Source organism: Rhinoderma darwinii, chromosome 5 (genome assembly GCF_050947455.1).
Source record: "Rhinoderma darwinii isolate aRhiDar2 chromosome 5, aRhiDar2.hap1, whole genome shotgun sequence".
In the NCBI taxonomy this organism is placed as follows: domain Eukaryota; kingdom Metazoa; phylum Chordata; class Amphibia; order Anura; family Rhinodermatidae; genus Rhinoderma; species Rhinoderma darwinii.
The window spans coordinates 294,519,670-294,537,990 of record NC_134691.1 but is presented as its reverse complement, the minus strand read 5'-3'; the positions used below and the strand labels follow the sequence as shown (position 1 = coordinate 294,537,990).

Genomic DNA, 18,321 nt, shown 5'->3' with positions numbered 1-18,321 from the left:
AAAATGCAATTTACGTGCGGAAAAATTCTGCAATGTGTAGATAATAGGTAGAAAATTGGCCAGAAAGCGCCAAGAACCCACCAAGTTGTGCATTAATGGGCAGAAGGTGTCTACAGAACTACAGTATCTGGTAATATATATTGACAATAAATTGGACTGGAAACGAAATTGCGATATGATACATAGGAAGGGTTCGAGTCGTCTGTACGTTTTAAGCCAACCTAGGTCTTTTAATGTTTGCTCAGATGTTACAAATGTTATACAATTCATTGGTGGGGAGTGCAATATTGTTTGGTGTGGTTTGCTGGTACGGTAACGCGAGGGTTATGGACATTAATAGACTGAACAAGATGGTTAGGTAGGCGAGTAGTATTATTAGATGTGCGATTGAACCAGTTGGTGCCGTGGCGGAAAAGAGGATTTTATGGAAGTTCGATAGGATCTCCTCTTTAACTATGTCAAATCTCAACAAAGCTTGTTTAGTAGACGTTATCTGCAATTAAAGTGTACTAAAGATAGGTATACATCCTTTTTACCTACTGCTATATCTTTATTTAACCCCTTAATGACCAGCCTATTTTAAACCTTAATGACAAAGCTATTTTTTGCGTTTTTCCATCGTCGCATTCCAAGAGCTATAACTTTTTTATTTTTGCGTTCACATAGTTGTATAAGGTCTTGTTTTTTGCGGGACAAGTTGTATTTTTTAATAGCACCATTTTGGGGTACATATAATTTATTGATTAACTTTTATTAACTCTTTTGGGGGGGTAATGTAAAAAAAAACATACATTTTGCCACTCTTTTTTGCATCTTAGATTTACGCCATTTACTGTGTGGTATAAATAACCTAATATCTTTATTCAGTGGGTCATTACAATTGTGACGATACCAAATTCATATAGATTTTGTATGTTTTACTACATAGTAAAAACTTTTTTTTTCAAAATTGCTTGTTTTTGTGTCACCCTTTTAAGAGCCATAATTGTTTTATTTTTTCGTCTATGCAGCTGTATGAGGGCTTGTTTTTTGCAGAACGACTTCTCGTTTTTATTTGTATGATTTTAGAGTCCATGCGACTTTTTGATCACTTTTTATCAAGTTTTTTTGAAGGCAGGATGAACAGAAAACAGCAATTCTGGCATTGTTTTTTATTTATTTTTTACGGCGTTCACCGTGCGGGTTAAATAAAAGAATCACTTTATAGGTGGGGTCGTTACAGACGCGGCGATGCCAAATACGTGTAATGTTTAAAAAAATTTTTTTTTCATATTCAAGTATTTTATAAGGGAAAAAGTTGGGTTTTTATTTTTTTATTTGGGATTTTTATCTATTTATTAATAACTTGATTAAACTTTTTGAGAAGTTTAATTTTAGTCCTACCAGGGGACTTCACTATGATCACTTTTATAATACATTGCAATACTTCTGTATTGCAGCGTATTATTGCCTGTCAGTGTAGGGGTATGTGCACTAGTGTTTTCAGTCGTTTTTCGGGCAGTAAACTTCCTGAAAAATGGCTGAAAAATCGGAAGCAGAACACCTCCAAACATCTGCCTATTGATTTCAATGGGAAATATGGCGTCCTTTTCCGACAGGGCGTTTTTTTACGCCTCGTTTTAAAAAAAATGGCACGTAAAAAGACGCCCGCAAAAAAGAAGTGCATGTCACTTCTTGGGACGTTTTTGGAGCCATTTTTCATTGACTGCATAGAAAAACAACTCCAAAAACGCAGTAAAAAATGCGAGTTATGAAAAAAACGTCTTAAAATCAGGGGCTGTTTTCCCTTGAAAACAGCTCCGTATTTTCATATGTTTTTTATTAAGCGTGTAAACATACCCTAAAACTGACAGGCACCTGCTAGGTCATGCCTCAGGCATGGCTTAGCAGGCATCCACCACAGGCAGACCTGACGGCCTTTGTTAGGCCCCCGGCTGCCATAGAAGCCATTGGCACCCTCCAATTGCAATTGCAGGGTGGCGATGGGGTGAGAGAGGGAGCACTCCCTCCAAAACCACTCGGATGCGGCGCTCGCTATTGAGCGCCACATCTAAGGGGTTAAACGGGTGAGATCGATGTTGAAATCGATCCCGCCCGTTAGTGCAGGTGTCCGGCTGTCTTTAGACACCCGCTTTAGCCGGCATAGGACACCCGTACCGAGCTTATGTGATAGCGCCGTGAAAAGGCAGCGCTCTGGCATAAGTACGCTTACCGGCCGCCATGAAAAGGCGTATTGGCGGTCGATAAGGGGTTAATAGTGTGATGACCTAAATTATTTGTATTTATTTCTTATTGTATTATTATATTTCTATTTTTATTATTATTGGTACCATTACATTACTGAAAGTACATTTAATAATTGTTTGTTATGAATGTCCTGTATATGTGATGTTGCTGTTTTTTTATGGAGCTCACTGAGTGACTATTATTAATTTCCCCCTTGGGATCAATAAAATCTTTCTTATCTTATCTTACAAGATTACTTGAAACCTTATTTAATTTGCTGGTACTGTATTTTCCTGCGGATTTGCCGAATCAGCCATGTGGGCTGCATTGTAAAAAAGAATATGTTATACAATTAATACAGACATAGAAGAAAGAGAAAACAGAGTCTTATAGCCAAAATATATCAAAGAGTATCGAAAAATTCCTTTATTCAATATATATAGCAACAAACATTTAAAACTGTATATGACAGGAGAGACTCAAAATAATGTCATCACAACGATGTATCAGGGAAACCCAGATTATAGATAGTAAGCCATTTATCAGTATAAATCTACAGGCAAGAGTATCAATGATTTAGAGAGTGCAGTGCAAGAGTTATGGCTGCTACAGGGTCAAAATGATCCTGACAAGAAGCATGGATGTACTAAATAGATACAAGTAAGCCATCCCCTGAAACTCCAGGAGTAGGCATGATAAACTTACCCATGTACAGTCTTAATGAGTTCCCAGACGATCGGTGTGTGCGCCCCGACGCGCGTTTCGCGATTATTCGCTTCCTCAAGGGGGAGTGGTGTGTATGTCTAATGGCACCCTCTATATACCCCTTCTATAAGTGACCCAGGTGTGTATTGTAGGCGTTCTGCCTTGCCAAAAGGTGTACGGCGCGCATCCAACGCCGCAGCCGGAAGTGTGCCAGGCCCCACTTCCGCCCCCCAGTGCTGCGGCGCACATCCGGGCTCCAGACGCGTACTGAGAGACCCGGACATGCGCACCGCACTGAAAGAGGAGCGGGCGTGGCCAGCCCCAGTCCCGGCCGCGTACGTCAGCAGCGCGCACCCCCTTGGACAGCGCAGAACAGATGTGGATAGGTAATAGTATAACATGAACATCTATCTATGTGTTTGTATTGCGATTAGTTCATTCTAACCACATTGAGGTCAATATAGTAAACGGTGATGATTCAAGTACATCCATAGACTTGGGAAAATCATTTATTATATACATGTAGTGTTGCCCTTATTGTACAGTGTGAGAAAAAAAGAGAGAAAGGAGAAGAAAGAAAGAAAAAAAGAAAAAAAGAAGAAATGAAAGAAGGAACAGACTGGGGAAAAAGGGGGGGGGACCAGGGGGGGAGGAAAGGGGAAGGGAGGGGGGGGGAAAGGGGGGGGAAGGGGAAGGAGGAAGGGAGGGAGGGGAATAAAGAGTAAACATTAAATCAAAATACCAGTTACGTCCAATGACCTGATAAATATAACAAACAAAACTTACATTAAGTGTCCTATGCCACAATTTGATAAGACTTTTCAACATATCATACAATCCATTATTACGGCTATGACAGTACTTAATAAATATTGTTAATAAGAAAACCTAATCTATAAAAATAGATAAGTTTCCAAAATTGAACCGTACTGTCATAGTAACAGCTTAAATCAGTGCAAATAGATCTATATATAAGAGACTGCTATAATAAAATAACATAACAGTCATGTACAGTCGTCTGTAAAAAAAAGTCAGGCGACAATAAAGTGCTAGTGCAAGTACATATTTAGACAACAACACAATTAAAATGCATATATAGAGTCCCAAGTTTCTGAATTCCACACTCAGGGTCCACATCATGGGGAATCATCATACTTCCAAGGGTATTCAAGGGGTATAGAGGCGCTTCACTAGATATCACTCGATATGTCATAAACCTACTAAAAAGACAATAATTAAAAACTGGACATACACACAATGCACAACCTTAAAATTAATAAAATTACATAATGCTGGTAGTCAGGTGGTTTCAACATCCTCATAGAAAGGGTGCGAAGCTTAATTTTTCATTTAGTCCGGCGGGTGCCATAGAGCCTATTTGCACAATCCACCTACATTCCTTCTGTGCCAAGACCTTCTTCACATTACCCCCCCTGATGCCACAACGTATATGTTCAATTCCCCGAATTTTAAGGGATCTTGGATTGCATCCATGGAACATTTTAAAATGTCTCGGTATGGTTTTAAGTTCTGAGGGGTCATCAATGGTCCCGGCTCCAATGATATCCCGCACGTGCTCTCTAGTGCGTATACGTAGTTCTCTCGATGTCAGGCCCACATATATCTTTGGACATCCACATACCGCATAGTACACTACATGTGTAGTACTACACGATATGTAGTCTTTAATCTCAAAGGACTTGGTGCCATCTACTGATTCAAATTTATCTGTCCTACAGATGTTGGGGCACGCAACACAATGGCCACACGGATAACAGCCTTTTCTTTGTCCCTGAGATCCAAAGAAGTTCACTTTTTTAGGAATGTAGTGGCTCTGGACCAAGATGTCACGAAGGTTCCTGCTCCGCCTGGCCGTCATTGTTGGCTTGGCACCAAGGCAGAGGGCCAGGCTCGGTTCAGACCTTAGAATTGGCCAATGTCGCCCCAGGATAGTCCTTAGGTCGTCCCATCTACTGTTGTAGGTGGAGATGAACCTAACAGCCGTTTTTCCTGCTTCAGGGGTTTTGACACTCAAGAGATTAGCACGAGGGGTCTTTTTTGCTCTCCTATATCCTGCTTTAATGGACCTTTTGCTATATCCTCTATTTTCGAATCTATGTCTAAGATCTTCCGATTGTCGTTCGAAAAGGTGGTCAGTAGAGCAGATCCGCCTCATCCTGAGGAATTGGCCAAGTGGGATGGCTTTCACAGTAGATGGAGTGTGAGAAGAGGATGCATGCAGCAATGAATTGACAGAGGTCGACTTCCGGTAGACGTCCGTCTGAAGAAAACCACTGGCATCTGTAAATATCAATAAGTCCAGGAACTCAATCCTGGATGTGTGATATGAATATGTCAATTTGACATTCACCTGGTTTATGTTAAGTTGCTGCATAAAGCTCCTCAACTCACACTCCGAGCCCTGCCACACAAACAGTATATCGTCAATGTAGCGGAGCCAGCACTGCACATAGTCAGCGGCGCGAGCGCCATCCCCATGAAAAACCTGCCTCTCCCAAAACCCGAGAAACAGGTTCGCATAGGATGGCGCACACGCCGCACCCATGGCAGTGCCCTGGGTTTGCAGATAGAAAGTGTCTTTGAACACAAAGATGTTGTGGCTCAAAACAAACTGCAATAATTCCACGATGAGTTCGCATAATTCGTCATCCCAGTTGCTGGTCCCCAGGAAGAAGCGGACCGCCTCCAGACCATCCCCATGTCTAATACATGTATAAAGACTTTCAATGTCCGCAGTTACCAAGTACATGTCAGGGTCTATCTGGATACCATCAATTCTCCCCAGGACGTCTGTTGTGTCCTTAACATGTGATGGCAATTCCTTTACCAAAGGTTTGAGATAGTAGTCTATAAATTTACATGTGGCTTCACATAAGCCTCCCATACCTGACACAATTGGGCGTCCAGGAGGTTCCAGCAGGTTTATGTGGATTTTTGGCAAGAAATAAATCGTGGGTATTTTAGGATCTTCTGTCATTAATCCCTCAAAGATTTTCTTAGTGATGATCCCTTTCTCCAAGGCCCTATTCAGGATCTCCCTAAGTTCCAAGAAGAATTTTGATATGGGGTTAAAAGTGAGTCTAGCATAGGTCTGTTTGTTCCTTAATTGTTTGAAAGCCTCCTTTTCGTATTTTTCTGTCGGCCATACCACAATGTTACCCCCCTTGTCAGCTGCTTTGATGACCACGTCCTCAAGACATTGTAATTCTCTCAAGGCTTGTCTTTGAGAGACGGTAAGATTGTCCCTATATCCAAATTTGGGTATTTGTTTAAGGTCATCCACTACCAATCTGGTGAATATCTCCACCTGAGGGCATAATGACAAGGGGGGAAACTTTGTGGACTTGGGTAGGGCCGACATAGGAAACTTACCTGTTGTGATACTTTGTTCCCTTAACAATTCTTCCAAAGCGGATAGTGCCTCCCTTTCCATCTCACTATCGATTTCGAGGGTACCACATCCCCTATTATGCAATTTGTGAAGGACAAGTTTTCTAGAGAAGAGATGCAGATCCTTTAGAACTGTAAAGAAGTCAAAGGGTGCAGTGGGAGAGAACGTCAGACCCATACTTAAAACCTCGCGTTGGGCATCAGAGAGGGGATGTGAAGACAGGTTAATTACCTCCAATTGGTTTCCAGGTCTCTTCTCCTGTTGTGGAATTGTAGACTTTTTACGCTTCGCATTCCTGTCGTATTGTCTTCTTGGCATATAGGCGCCCAGGTTGTTACCACTACTGCCAGCAATCACTGCATCCCTTATTCTACCTGACTCCTCGCCAGAGGTACGTGATGATAGTGAGGAGGATCTGGAGCGTAATATGGGTCTTGATCTATCATAGTTGGACCGCCATTTGTAAACCCTATTGGATTTATAATCCTGTACATCTCTCTGAAATTTACCTGATTTTACTGTACAGATTTCTTTTTCCCACTTAACGTAATCTTTATCTAGATCTTCTTGTAATTTAGCAAGAGTTTCAGTAGAGAACTCCTTTTTAAGATCTAATTGTATCCCCTCTATTTCCCTTTCTAATTCCACCAAGGTGTTACAGTTGGATTGGATTAGGAGATTCATAAATCCCCTGGAACAAGTGTCAGCTAGCTCCTCCCATTTCTTTTTAAACATGTCGTTTTCTGTATCAAATGAGGGGAAAACCTGAACCCTTAAGCCCCTCGGTATCAGCCCCTTAGCGATATATTTCTCAAGGAAGGCCTTGTTCCACCATAGTTTTATTCTTTTATTAAGGAGAGATTTAAGTTTAATACTACGTTCTCTAATATTCATACTACCAGCATCTAAAAACAAATTAGAGTCCTCCTTAAAAATCATGTCTAATTGTGCGAGCCATGACTGATCACGTGCTCGAAAATCCATATTAGGCTGGATACCAGTCGCTGTGAAAAACACAGAAAGATAATAATTATAACCAATAGTTTCCAGAAGCTAACGAGGTTACTGGGCTAGGTATTGTTCCAAAAAACATCTTCCCATTTTTAAAGTTACGGCAACTCTATAGTATATATATAGAAGAAAGAGAAAACAGAGTCTTATAGCCAAAATATATCAAAGAGTATCGAAAAATTCCTTTATTCAATATATATAGCAACAAACATTTAAAACTGTATATGACAGGAGAGACTCAAAATAATGTCATCACAACGATGTATCAGGGAAACCCAGATTATAGATAGTAAGCCATTTATCAGTATAAATCTACAGGCAAGAGTATCAATGATTTAGAGAGTGCAGTGCAAGAGTTATGGCTGCTACAGGGTCAAAATGATCCTGACAAGAAGCATGGATGTACTAAATAGATACAAGTAAGCCATCCCCTGAAACTCCAGGAGTAGGCATGATAAACTTACCCATGTACAGTCTTAATGAGTTCCCAGACGATCGGTGTGTGCGCCCCGACGCGCGTTTCGCGATTATTCGCTTCCTCAAGGGGGAGTGGTGTGTATGTCTAATGGCACCCTCTATATACCCCTTCTATAAGTGACCCAGGTGTGTATTGTAGGCGTTCTGCCTTGCCAAAAGGTGTACGGCGCGCATCCAACGCCGCAGCCGGAAGTGTGCCAGGCCCCACTTCCGCCCCCCAGTGCTGCGGCGCACATCCGGGCTCCAGACGCGTACTGAGAGACCCGGACATGCGCACCGCACTGAAAGAGGAGCGGGCGTGGCCAGCCCCAGTCCCGGCCGCGTACGTCAGCAGCGCGCACCCCCTTGGACAGCGCAGAACAGATGTGGATAGGTAATAGTATAACATGAACATCTATCTATGTGTTTGTATTGCGATTAGTTCATTCTAACCACATTGAGGTCAATATAGTAAACGGTGATGATTCAAGTACATCCATAGACTTGGGAAAATCATTTATTATATACATGTAGTGTTGCCCTTATTGTACAGTGTGAGAAAAAAAGAGAGAAAGGAGAAGAAAGAAAGAAAAAAAGAAAAAAAGAAGAAATGAAAGAAGGAACAGACTGGGGAAAAAGGGGGGGGGGACCAGGGGGGGAGGAAAGGGGAAGGGAGGGGGGGGAAAGGGGGGGGAAGGGGAAGGAGGAAGGGAGGGAGGGGAATAAAGAGTAAACATTAAATCAAAATACCAGTTACGTCCAATGACCTGATAAATATAACAAACAAAACTTACATTAAGTGTCCTATGCCACAATTTGATAAGACTTTTCAACATATCATACAATCCATTATTACGGCTATGACAGTACTTAATAAATATTGTTAATAAGAAAACCTAATCTATAAAAATAGATACGTTTCCAAAATTGAACCGTACTGTCATAGTAACAGCTTAAATCAGTGCAAATAGATCTATATATAAGAGACTGCTATAATAAAATAACATAACAGTCATGTACAGTCGTCTGTAAAAAAAAGTCAGGCGACAATAAAGTGCTAGTGCAAGTACATATTTAGACAACAACACAATTAAAATGCATATATAGAGTCCCAAGTTTCTGAATTCCACACTCAGGGTCCACATCATGGGGAATCATCATACTTCCAAGGGTATTCAAGGGGTATAGAGGCGCTTCACTAGATATCACTCGATATGTCATAAACCTACTAAAAAGACAATAATTAAAAACTGGACATACACACAATGCACAACCTTAAAATTAATAAAATTACATAATGCTGGTAGTCAGGTGGTTTCAACATCCTCATAGAAAGGGTGCGAAGCTTAATTTTTCATTTAGTCCGGCGGGTGCCATAGAGCCTATTTGCACAATCCACCTACATTCCTTCTGTGCCCAGACCTTCTTCACATTACCCCCCCTGATGCCACAACGTATATGTTCAATTCCCCGAATTTTAAGGGATCTTGGATTGCATCCATGGAACATTTTAAAATGTCTCGGTATGGTTTTAAGTTCTGAGGGGTCATCAATGGTCCCGGCTCCAATGATATCCCGCACGTGCTCTCTAGTGCGTATACGTAGTTCTCTCGATGTCAGGCCCACATATATCTTTGGACATCCACATACCGCATAGTACACTACATGTGTAGTACTACACGATATGTAGTCTTTAATCTCAAAGGACTTGGTGCCATCTACTGATTCAAATTTATCTGTCCTACAGATGTTGGGGCACGCAACACAATGGCCACACGGATAACAGCCTTTTCTTTGTCCCTGAGATCCAAAGAAGTTCACTTTTTTAGGAATGTAGTGGCTCTGGACCAAGATGTCACGAAGGTTCCTGCTCCGCCTGGCCGTCATTGTTGGCTTGGCACCAAGGCAGAGGGCCGGGCTCGGTTCAGACCTTAGAATTGGCCAATGTCGCCCCAGGATAGTCCTTAGGTCGTCCCATCTACTGTTGTAGGTGGAGATGAACCTAACAGCCGTTTTTCCTGCTTCAGGGGTTTTGACACTCAAGAGATTAGCACGAGGGGTCTTTTTTGCTCTCCTATATCCTGCTTTAATGGACCTTTTGCTATATCCTCTATTTTCGAATCTATGTCTAAGATCTTCCGATTGTCGTTCGAAAAGGTGGTCAGTAGAGCAGATCCGCCTCATCCTGAGGAATTGGCCAACTGGGATGGCTTTCACAGTAGATGGAGTGTGAGAAGAGGATGCATGCAGCAATGAATTGACAGAGGTCGACTTCCGGTAGACGTCCGTCTGAAGAAAACCACTGGCATCTGTAAATATCAATAAGTCCAGGAACTCAATCCTGGACGTGTGATATGAATATGTCAATTTGACATTCACCTGGTTTATGTTAAGTTGCTGCATAAAGCTCCTCAACTCACACTCCGAGCCCTGCCACACAAACAGTATATCGTCAATGTAGCGGAGCCAGCACTGCACATAGTCAGCGGCGCGAGCGCCATCCCCATGAAAAACCTGCCTCTCCCAAAACCCGAGAAACAGGTTCGCATAGGATGGCCACACGCCGCACCCATGGCAGTGCCTTGGGTTTGCAGATAGAAAGTGTCTTTGAACACAAAGATGTTGTGGCTCAAAACAAACTGCAATAATTCCACGATGAGTTCGCATAATTCGTCATCCCAGTTGCTGGTCCCCAGGAAGAAGCGGACCGCCTCCAGACCATCCCCATGTCTAATACATGTATAAAGACTTTCAATGTCCGCAGTTACCAAGTACATGTCAGGGTCTATCTGGATACCATCAATTCTCCCCAGGACGTCTGTTGTGTCCTTAACATGTGATGGCAATTCCTTTACCAAAGGTTTGAGATAGTAGTCTATAAATTTACATGTGGCTTCACATAAGCCTCCCATACCTGACACAATTGGGCGTCCAGGAGGTTCCAGCAGGTTTATGTGGATTTTTGGCAAGAAATAAATCGTGGGTATTTTAGGATCTTCTGTCATTAATCCCTCAAAGATTTTCTTAGTGATGATCCCTTTCTCCAAGGCCCTATTCAGGATCTCCCTAAGTTCCAAGAAGAATTTTGATATGGGGTTAAAAGTGAGTCTAGCATAGGTCTGTTTGTTCCTTAATTGTTTGAAAGCCTCCTTTTCGTATTTTTCTGTCGGCCATACCACAATGTTACCCCCCTTGTCAGCTGCTTTGATGACCACGTCCTCAAGACATTGTAATTCTCTCAAGGCTTGTCTTTGAGAGACGGTAAGATTGTCCCTATATCCAAATTTGGGTATTTGTTTAAGGTCATCCACTACCAATCTGGTGAATATCTCCACCTGAGGGCATAATGACAAGGGGGGAAACTTTGTGGACTTGGGTAGGGCCGACATAGGAAACTTACCTGTTGTGATACTTTGTTCCCTTAACAATTCTTCCAAAGCGGATAGTGCCTCCCTTTCCATCTCACTATCGATTTCGAGGGTACCACATCCCCTATTATGCAATTTGTGAAGGACAAGTTTTCTAGAGAAGAGATGCAGATCCTTTAGAACTGTAAAGAAGTCAAAGGGTGCAGTGGGAGAGAACGTCAGACCCATACTTAAAACCTCGCGTTGGGCATCAGAGAGGGGATGTGAAGACAGGTTAATTACCTCCAATTGGTTTCCAGGTCTCTTCTCCTGTTGTGGAATTGTAGACTTTTTACGCTTCGCATTCCTGTCGTATTGTCTTCTTGGCATATAGGCGCCCAGGTTGTTACCACTACTGCCAGCAATCACTGCATCCCTTATTCTACCTGACTCCTCGCCAGAGGTACGTGATGATAGTGAGGAGGATCTGGAGCGTAATATGGGTCTTGATCTATCATAGTTGGACCGCCATTTGTAAACCCTATTGGATTTATAATCCTGTACATCTCTCTGAAATTTACCTGATTTTACTGTACAGATTTCTTTTTCCCACTTAACGTAATCTTTATCTAGATCTTCTTGTAATTTAGCAAGAGTTTCAGTAGAGAACTCCTTTTTAAGATCTAATTGTATCCCCTCTATTTCCCTTTCTAATTCCACCAAGGTGTTACAGTTGGATTGGATTAGGAGATTCATAAATCCCCTGGAACAAGTGTCAGCTAGCTCCTCCCATTTCTTTTTAAACATGTCGTTTTCTGTATCAAATGAGGGGAAAACCTGAACCCTTAAGCCCCTCGGTATCAGCCCCTTAGCGATATATTTCTCAAGGAAGGCCTTGTTCCACCATAGTTTTATTCTTTTATTAAGGAGAGATTTAAGTTTAATACTACGTTCTCTAATATTCATACTACCAGCATCTAAAAACAAATTAGAGTCCTCCTTAAAAATCATGTCTAATTGTGCGAGCCATGACTGATCACGTGCTCGAAAATCCATATTAGGCTGGATACCAGTCGCTGTGAAAAACACAGAAAGATAATAATTATAACCAATAGTTTCCAGAAGCTAACGAGGTTACTGGGCTAGGTATTGTTCCAAAAAACATCCTCCCATTTTTAAAGTTACGGCAACTCTATAGTATATATATAGAAGAAAGAGAAAACAGAGTCTTATAGCCAAAATATATCAAAGAGTATCGAAAAATTCCTTTATTCAATATATATAGCAACAAACATTTAAAACTGTATATGACAGGAGAGACTCAAAATAATGTCATCACAACGATGTATCAGGGAAACCCAGATTATAGATAGTAAGCCATTTATCAGTATAAATCTACAGGCAAGAGTATCAATGATTTAGAGAGTGCAGTGCAAGAGTTATGGCTGCTACAGGGTCAAAATGATCCTGACAAGAAGCATGGATGTACTAAATAGATACAAGTAAGCCATCCCCTGAAACTCCAGGAGTAGGCATGATAAACTTACCCATGTACAGTCTTAATGAGTTCCCAGACGATCGGTGTGTGCGCCCCGACGCGCGTTTCGCGATTATTCGCTTCCTCAAGGGGGAGTGGTGTGTATGTCTAATGGCACCCTCTATATACCCCTTCTATAAGTGACCCAGGTGTGTATTGTAGGCGTTCTGCCTTGCCAAAAGGTGTACGGCGCGCATCCAACGCCGCAGCCGGAAGTGTGCCAGGCCCCACTTCCGCCCCCCAGTGCTGCGGCGCACATCCGGGCTCCAGACGCGTACTGAGAGACCCGGACATGCGCACCGCACTGAAAGAGGAGCGGGCGTGGCCAGCCCCAGTCCCGGCCGCGTACGTCAGCAGCGCGCACCCCCTTGGACAGCGCAGAACAGATGTGGATAGGTAATAGTATAACATGAACATCTATCTATGTGTTTGTATTGCGATTAGTTCATTCTAACCACATTGAGGTCAATATAGTAAACGGTGATGATTCAAGTACATCCATAGACTTGGGAAAATCATTTATTATATACATGTAGTGTTGCCCTTATTGTACAGTGTGAGAAAAAAAGAGAGAAAGGAGAAGAAAGAAAGAAAAAAAGAAAAAAAGAAGAAATGAAAGAAGGAACAGACTGGGGAAAAAGGGGGGGGACCAGGGGGGGAGGAAAGGGGAAGGGAGGGGGGGGAAAGGGGGGGGGGAAGGGGAAGGAGGAAGGGAGGGAGGGGAATAAAGAGTAAACATTAAATCAAAATACCAGTTACGTCCAATGACCTGATAAATATAACAAACAAAACTTACATTAAGTGTCCTATGCCACAATTTGATAAGACTTTTCAACATATCATACAATCCATTATTACGGCTATGACAGTACTTAATAAATATTGTTAATAAGAAAACCTAATCTATAAAAATAGATAAGTTTCCAAAATTGAACCGTACTGTCATAGTAACAGCTTAAATCAGTGCAAATAGATCTATATATAAGAGACTGCTATAATAAAATAACATAACAGTCATGTACAGTCGTCTGTAAAAAAAAGTCAGGCGACAATAAAGTGCTAGTGCAAGTACATATTTAGACAACAACACAATTAAAATGCATATATAGAGTCCCAAGTTTCTGAATTCCACACTCAGGGTCCACATCATGGGGAATCATCATACTTCCAAGGGTATTCAAGGGGTATAGAGGCGCTTCACTAGATATCACTCGATATGTCATAAACCTACTAAAAAGACAATAATTAAAAACTGGACATACACACAATGCACAACCTTAAAATTAATAAAATTACATAATGCTGGTAGTCAGGTGGTTTCAACATCCTCATAGAAAGGGTGCGAAGCTTAATTTTTCATTTAGTCCGGCGGGTGCCATAGAGCCTATTTGCACAATCCACCTACATTCCTTCTGTGCCAAGACCTTCTTCACATTACCCCCCCTGATGCCACAACGTATATGTTCAATTCCCCGAATTTTAAGGGATCTTGGATTGCATCCATGGAACATTTTAAAATGTCTCGGTATGGTTTTAAGTTCTGAGGGGTCATCAATGGTCCCGGCTCCAATGATATCCCGCACGTGCTCTCTAGTGCGTATACGTAGTTCTCTCGATGTCAGGCCCACATATATCTTTGGACATCCACATACCGCATAGTACACTACATGTGTAGTACTACACGATATGTAGTCTTTAATCTCAAAGGACTTGGTGCCATCTACTGATTCAAATTTATCTGTCCTACAGATGTTGGGGCACGCAACACAATGGCCACACGGATAACAGCCTTTTCTTTGTCCCTGAGATCCAAAGAAGTTCACTTTTTTAGGAATGTAGTGGCTCTGGACCAAGATGTCACGAAGGTTCCTGCTCCGCCTGGCCGTCATTGTTGGCTTGGCACCAAGGCAGAGGGCCAGGCTCGGTTCAGACCTTAGAATTGGCCAATGTCGCCCCAGGATAGTCCTTAGGTCGTCCCATCTACTGTTGTAGGTGGAGATGAACCTAACAGCCGTTTTTCCTGCTTCAGGGGTTTTGACACTCAAGAGATTAGCACGAGGGGTCTTTTTTGCTCTCCTATATCCTGCTTTAATGGACCTTTTGCTATATCCTCTATTTTCGAATCTATGTCTAAGATCTTCCGATTGTCGTTCGAAAAGGTGGTCAGTAGAGCAGATCCGCCTCATCCTGAGGAATTGGCCAACTGGGATGGCTTTCACAGTAGATGGAGTGTGAGAAGAGGATGCATGCAGCAATGAATTGACAGAGGTCGACTTCCAGTAGACGTCCGTCTGAAGAAAACCACTGGCATCTGTAAATATCAATAAGTCCAGGAACTCAATCCTGGACGTGTGATATGAATATGTCAATTTGACATTCACCTGGTTTATGTTAAGTTGCTGCATAAAGCTCCTCAACTCACACTCCGAGCCCTGCCACACAAACAGTATATCGTCAATGTAGCGGAGCCAGCACTGCACATAGTCAGCGGCGCGAGCGCCATCCCCATGAAAAACCTGCCTCTCCCAAAACCCGAGAAACAGGTTCGCATAGGATGGCGCACACGCCGCACCCATGGCAGTGCCTTGGGTTTGCAGATAGAAAGTGTCTTTGAACACAAAGATGTTGTGGCTCAAAACAAACTGCAATAATTCCACGATGAGTTCGCATAATTCGTCATCCCAGTTGCTGGTCCCCAGGAAGAAGCGGACCGCCTCCAGACCATCCCCATGTCTAATACATGTATAAAGACTTTCAATGTCCGCAGTTACCAAGTACATGTCAGGGTCTATCTGGATACCATCAATTCTCCCCAGGACGTCTGTTGTGTCCTTAACATGTGATGGCAATTCCTTTACCAAAGGTTTGAGATAGTAGTCTATAAATTTACATGTGGCTTCACATAAGCCTCCCATACCTGACACAATTGGGCGTCCAGGAGGTTCCAGCAGGTTTATGTGGATTTTTGGCAAGAAATAAATCGTGGGTATTTTAGGATCTTCTGTCATTAATCCCTCAAAGATTTTCTTAGTGATGATCCCTTTCTCCAAGGCCCTATTCAGGATCTCCCTAAGTTCCAAGAAGAATTTTGATATGGGGTTAAAAGTGAGTCTAGCATAGGTCTGTTTGTTCCTTAATTGTTTGAAAGCCTCCTTTTCGTATTTTTCTGTAGGCCATACCACAATGTTACCCCCTTGTCAGCTGCTTTGATGACCACGTCCTCAAGACATTGTAATTCTCTCAAGGCTTGTCTTTGAGAGACGGTAAGATTGTCCCTATATCCAAATTTGGGTATTTGTTTAAGGTCATCCACTACCAATCTGGTGAATATCTCCACCTGAGGGCATAATGACAAGGGGGGAAACTTTGTGGACTTGGGTAGGGCCGACATAGGAAACTTACCTGTTGTGATACTTTGTTCCCTTAACAATTCTTCCAAAGCGGATAGTGCCTCCCTTTCCATCTCACTATCGATTTCGAGGGTACCACATCCCCTATTATGCAATTTGTGAAGGACAAGTTTTCTAGAGAAGAGATGCAGATCCTTTAGAACTGTAAAGAAGTCAAAGGGTGCAGTGGGAGAGAACGTCAGACCCATACTTAAAACCTCGCGTTGGGCATCAGAGAGGGGATGTGAAGACAGGTTAATTACCTCCAATTGGTTTCCAGGTCTCTTCTCCTGTTGTGGAATTGTAGACTTTTTACGCTTCGCATTCCTGTCGTATTGTCTTCTTGGCATATAGGCGCCCAGGTTGTTACCACTACTGCCAGCAATCACTGCATCCCTTATTCTACCTGACTCCTCGCCAGAGGTACGTGATGATAGTGAGGAGGATCTGGAGCGTAATATGGGTCTTGATCTATCATAGTTGGACCGCCATTTGTAAACCCTATTGGATTTATAATCCTGTACATCTCTCTGAAATTTACCTGATTTTACTGTACAGATTTTTTTCCCACTTAACGTAATCTTTATCTAGATCTTCTTGTAATTTAGCAAGAGTTTCAGTAGAGAACTCCTTTTTAAGATCTAATTGTATCCCCTCTATTTCCCTTTCTAATTCCACCAAGGTGTTACAGTTGGATTGGATTAGGAGATTCATAAATCCCCTGGAACAAGTGTCAGCTAGCTCCTCCCATTTCTTTTTAAACATGTCGTTTTCTGTATCAAATGAGGGGAAAACCTGAACCCTTAAGCCCCTCGGTATCAGCCCCTTAGCGATATATTTCTCAAGGAAGGCCTTGTTCCACCATAGTTTTATTCTTTTATTAAGGAGAGATTTAAGTTTAATACTACGTTCTCTAATATTCATACTACCAGCATCTAAAAACAAATTAGAGTCCTCCTTAAAAATCATGTCTAATTGTGCGAGCCATGACTGATCACGTGCTCGAAAATCCATATTAGGCTGGATACCAGTCGCTGTGAAAAACACAGAAAGATAATAATTATAACCAATAGTTTCCAGAAGCTAACGAGGTTACTGGGCTAGGTATTGTTCCAAAAAACATCCTCCCATTTTTAAAGTTACGGCAACTCTATAGTATATATATAGAAGAAAGAGAAAACAGAGTCTTATAGCCAAAATATATCAAAGAGTATCGAAAAATTCCTTTATTCAATATATATAGCAACAAACATTTAAAACTGTATATGACAGGAGAGACTCAAAATAATGTCATCACAACGATGTATCAGGGAAACCCAGATTATAGATAGTAAGCCATTTATCAGTATAAATCTACAGGCAAGAGTATCAATGATTTAGAGAGTGCAGTGCAAGAGTTATGGCTGCTACAGGGTCAAAATGATCCTGACAAGAAGCATGGATGTACTAAATAGATACAAGTAAGCCATCCCCTGAAACTCCAGGAGTAGGCATGATAAACTTACCCATGTACAGTCTTAATGAGTTCCCAGACGATCGGTGTGTGCGCCCCGACGCGCGTTTCGCGATTATTCGCTTCCTCAAGGGGGAGTGGTGTGTATGTCTAATGGCACCCTCTATATACCCCTTCTATAAGTGACCCAGGTGTGTATTGTAGGCGTTCTGCCTTGCCAAAAGGTGTACGGCGCGCATCCAACGCCGCAGCCGGAAGTGTGCCAGGCCCCACTTCCGCCCCCCAGTGCTGCGGCGCACATCCGGGCTCCAGACGCGTACTGAGAGACCCGGACATGCGCACCGCACTGAAAGAGGAGCGGGTGTGGCCAGCCCCAGTCCCGGCCGCGTACGTCAGCAGCGCGCACCCCCTTGGACAGCGCAGAACAGATGTGGATAGGTAATAGTATAACATGAACATCTATCTATGTGTTTGTATTGCGATTAGTTCATTCTAACCACATTGAGGTCAATATAGTAAACGGTGATGATTCAAGTACATCCATAGACTTGGGAAAATCATTTATTATATACATGTAGTGTTGCCCTTATTGTACAGTGTGAGAAAAAAAGAGAGAAAGGAGAAGAAAGAAAGAAAAAAAGAAAAAAAGAAGAAATGAAAGAAGGAACAGACTGGGGAAAAAGGGGGGGGACCAGGGGGGGAGGAAAGGGGAAGGGAGGGGGGGGGGAAAGGGGGGGGAAGGGGAAGGAGGAAGGGAGGGAGGGGAATAAAGAGTAAACATTAAA

At 42.3% G+C, this 18,321-nt stretch overlaps 3 long non-coding RNA genes across 6 annotated transcripts; all 3 read right to left on the bottom strand.

Annotated features, from left to right (window-relative positions):
* Positions 1-3,593: 3,593 nt before the first annotated feature.
* Positions 3,594-7,368, bottom strand: LOC142652964 (uncharacterized). Of its 2 annotated transcripts, none has more exons than XR_012848000.1 (4): positions 6,575-7,368; positions 6,325-6,474; positions 5,839-5,990; positions 3,594-4,151 (listed from the first exon to the last, which is right to left on the bottom strand). It is a non-coding gene; the product is annotated as an uncharacterized LOC142652964 (long non-coding RNA). The 2 variants fall into 2 exon arrangements; XR_012848001.1 differs by having other exon boundaries at positions 3,594-4,148.
* Positions 7,369-8,783: 1,415 nt separating this feature from the next.
* On the bottom strand, positions 8,784-13,018 carry LOC142652963 (uncharacterized). Of its 2 annotated transcripts, none has more exons than XR_012847998.1 (4): positions 11,461-13,018; positions 11,211-11,360; positions 10,725-10,876; positions 8,784-9,038 (listed from the first exon to the last, which is right to left on the bottom strand). It is a non-coding gene; the product is annotated as an uncharacterized LOC142652963 (long non-coding RNA). The 2 variants fall into 2 exon arrangements; XR_012847999.1 differs by having other exon boundaries at positions 8,784-9,035.
* A 591-nt stretch (positions 13,019-13,609) lies between these two features.
* LOC142652962 (uncharacterized) lies at positions 13,610-17,915 on the bottom strand. Of its 2 annotated transcripts, none has more exons than XR_012847996.1 (4): positions 16,347-17,915; positions 16,097-16,246; positions 15,612-15,763; positions 13,610-13,924 (listed from the first exon to the last, which is right to left on the bottom strand). It is a non-coding gene; the product is annotated as an uncharacterized LOC142652962 (long non-coding RNA). The 2 variants fall into 2 exon arrangements; XR_012847997.1 differs by having other exon boundaries at positions 13,610-13,921.
* Positions 17,916-18,321: the final 406 nt, after the last annotated feature.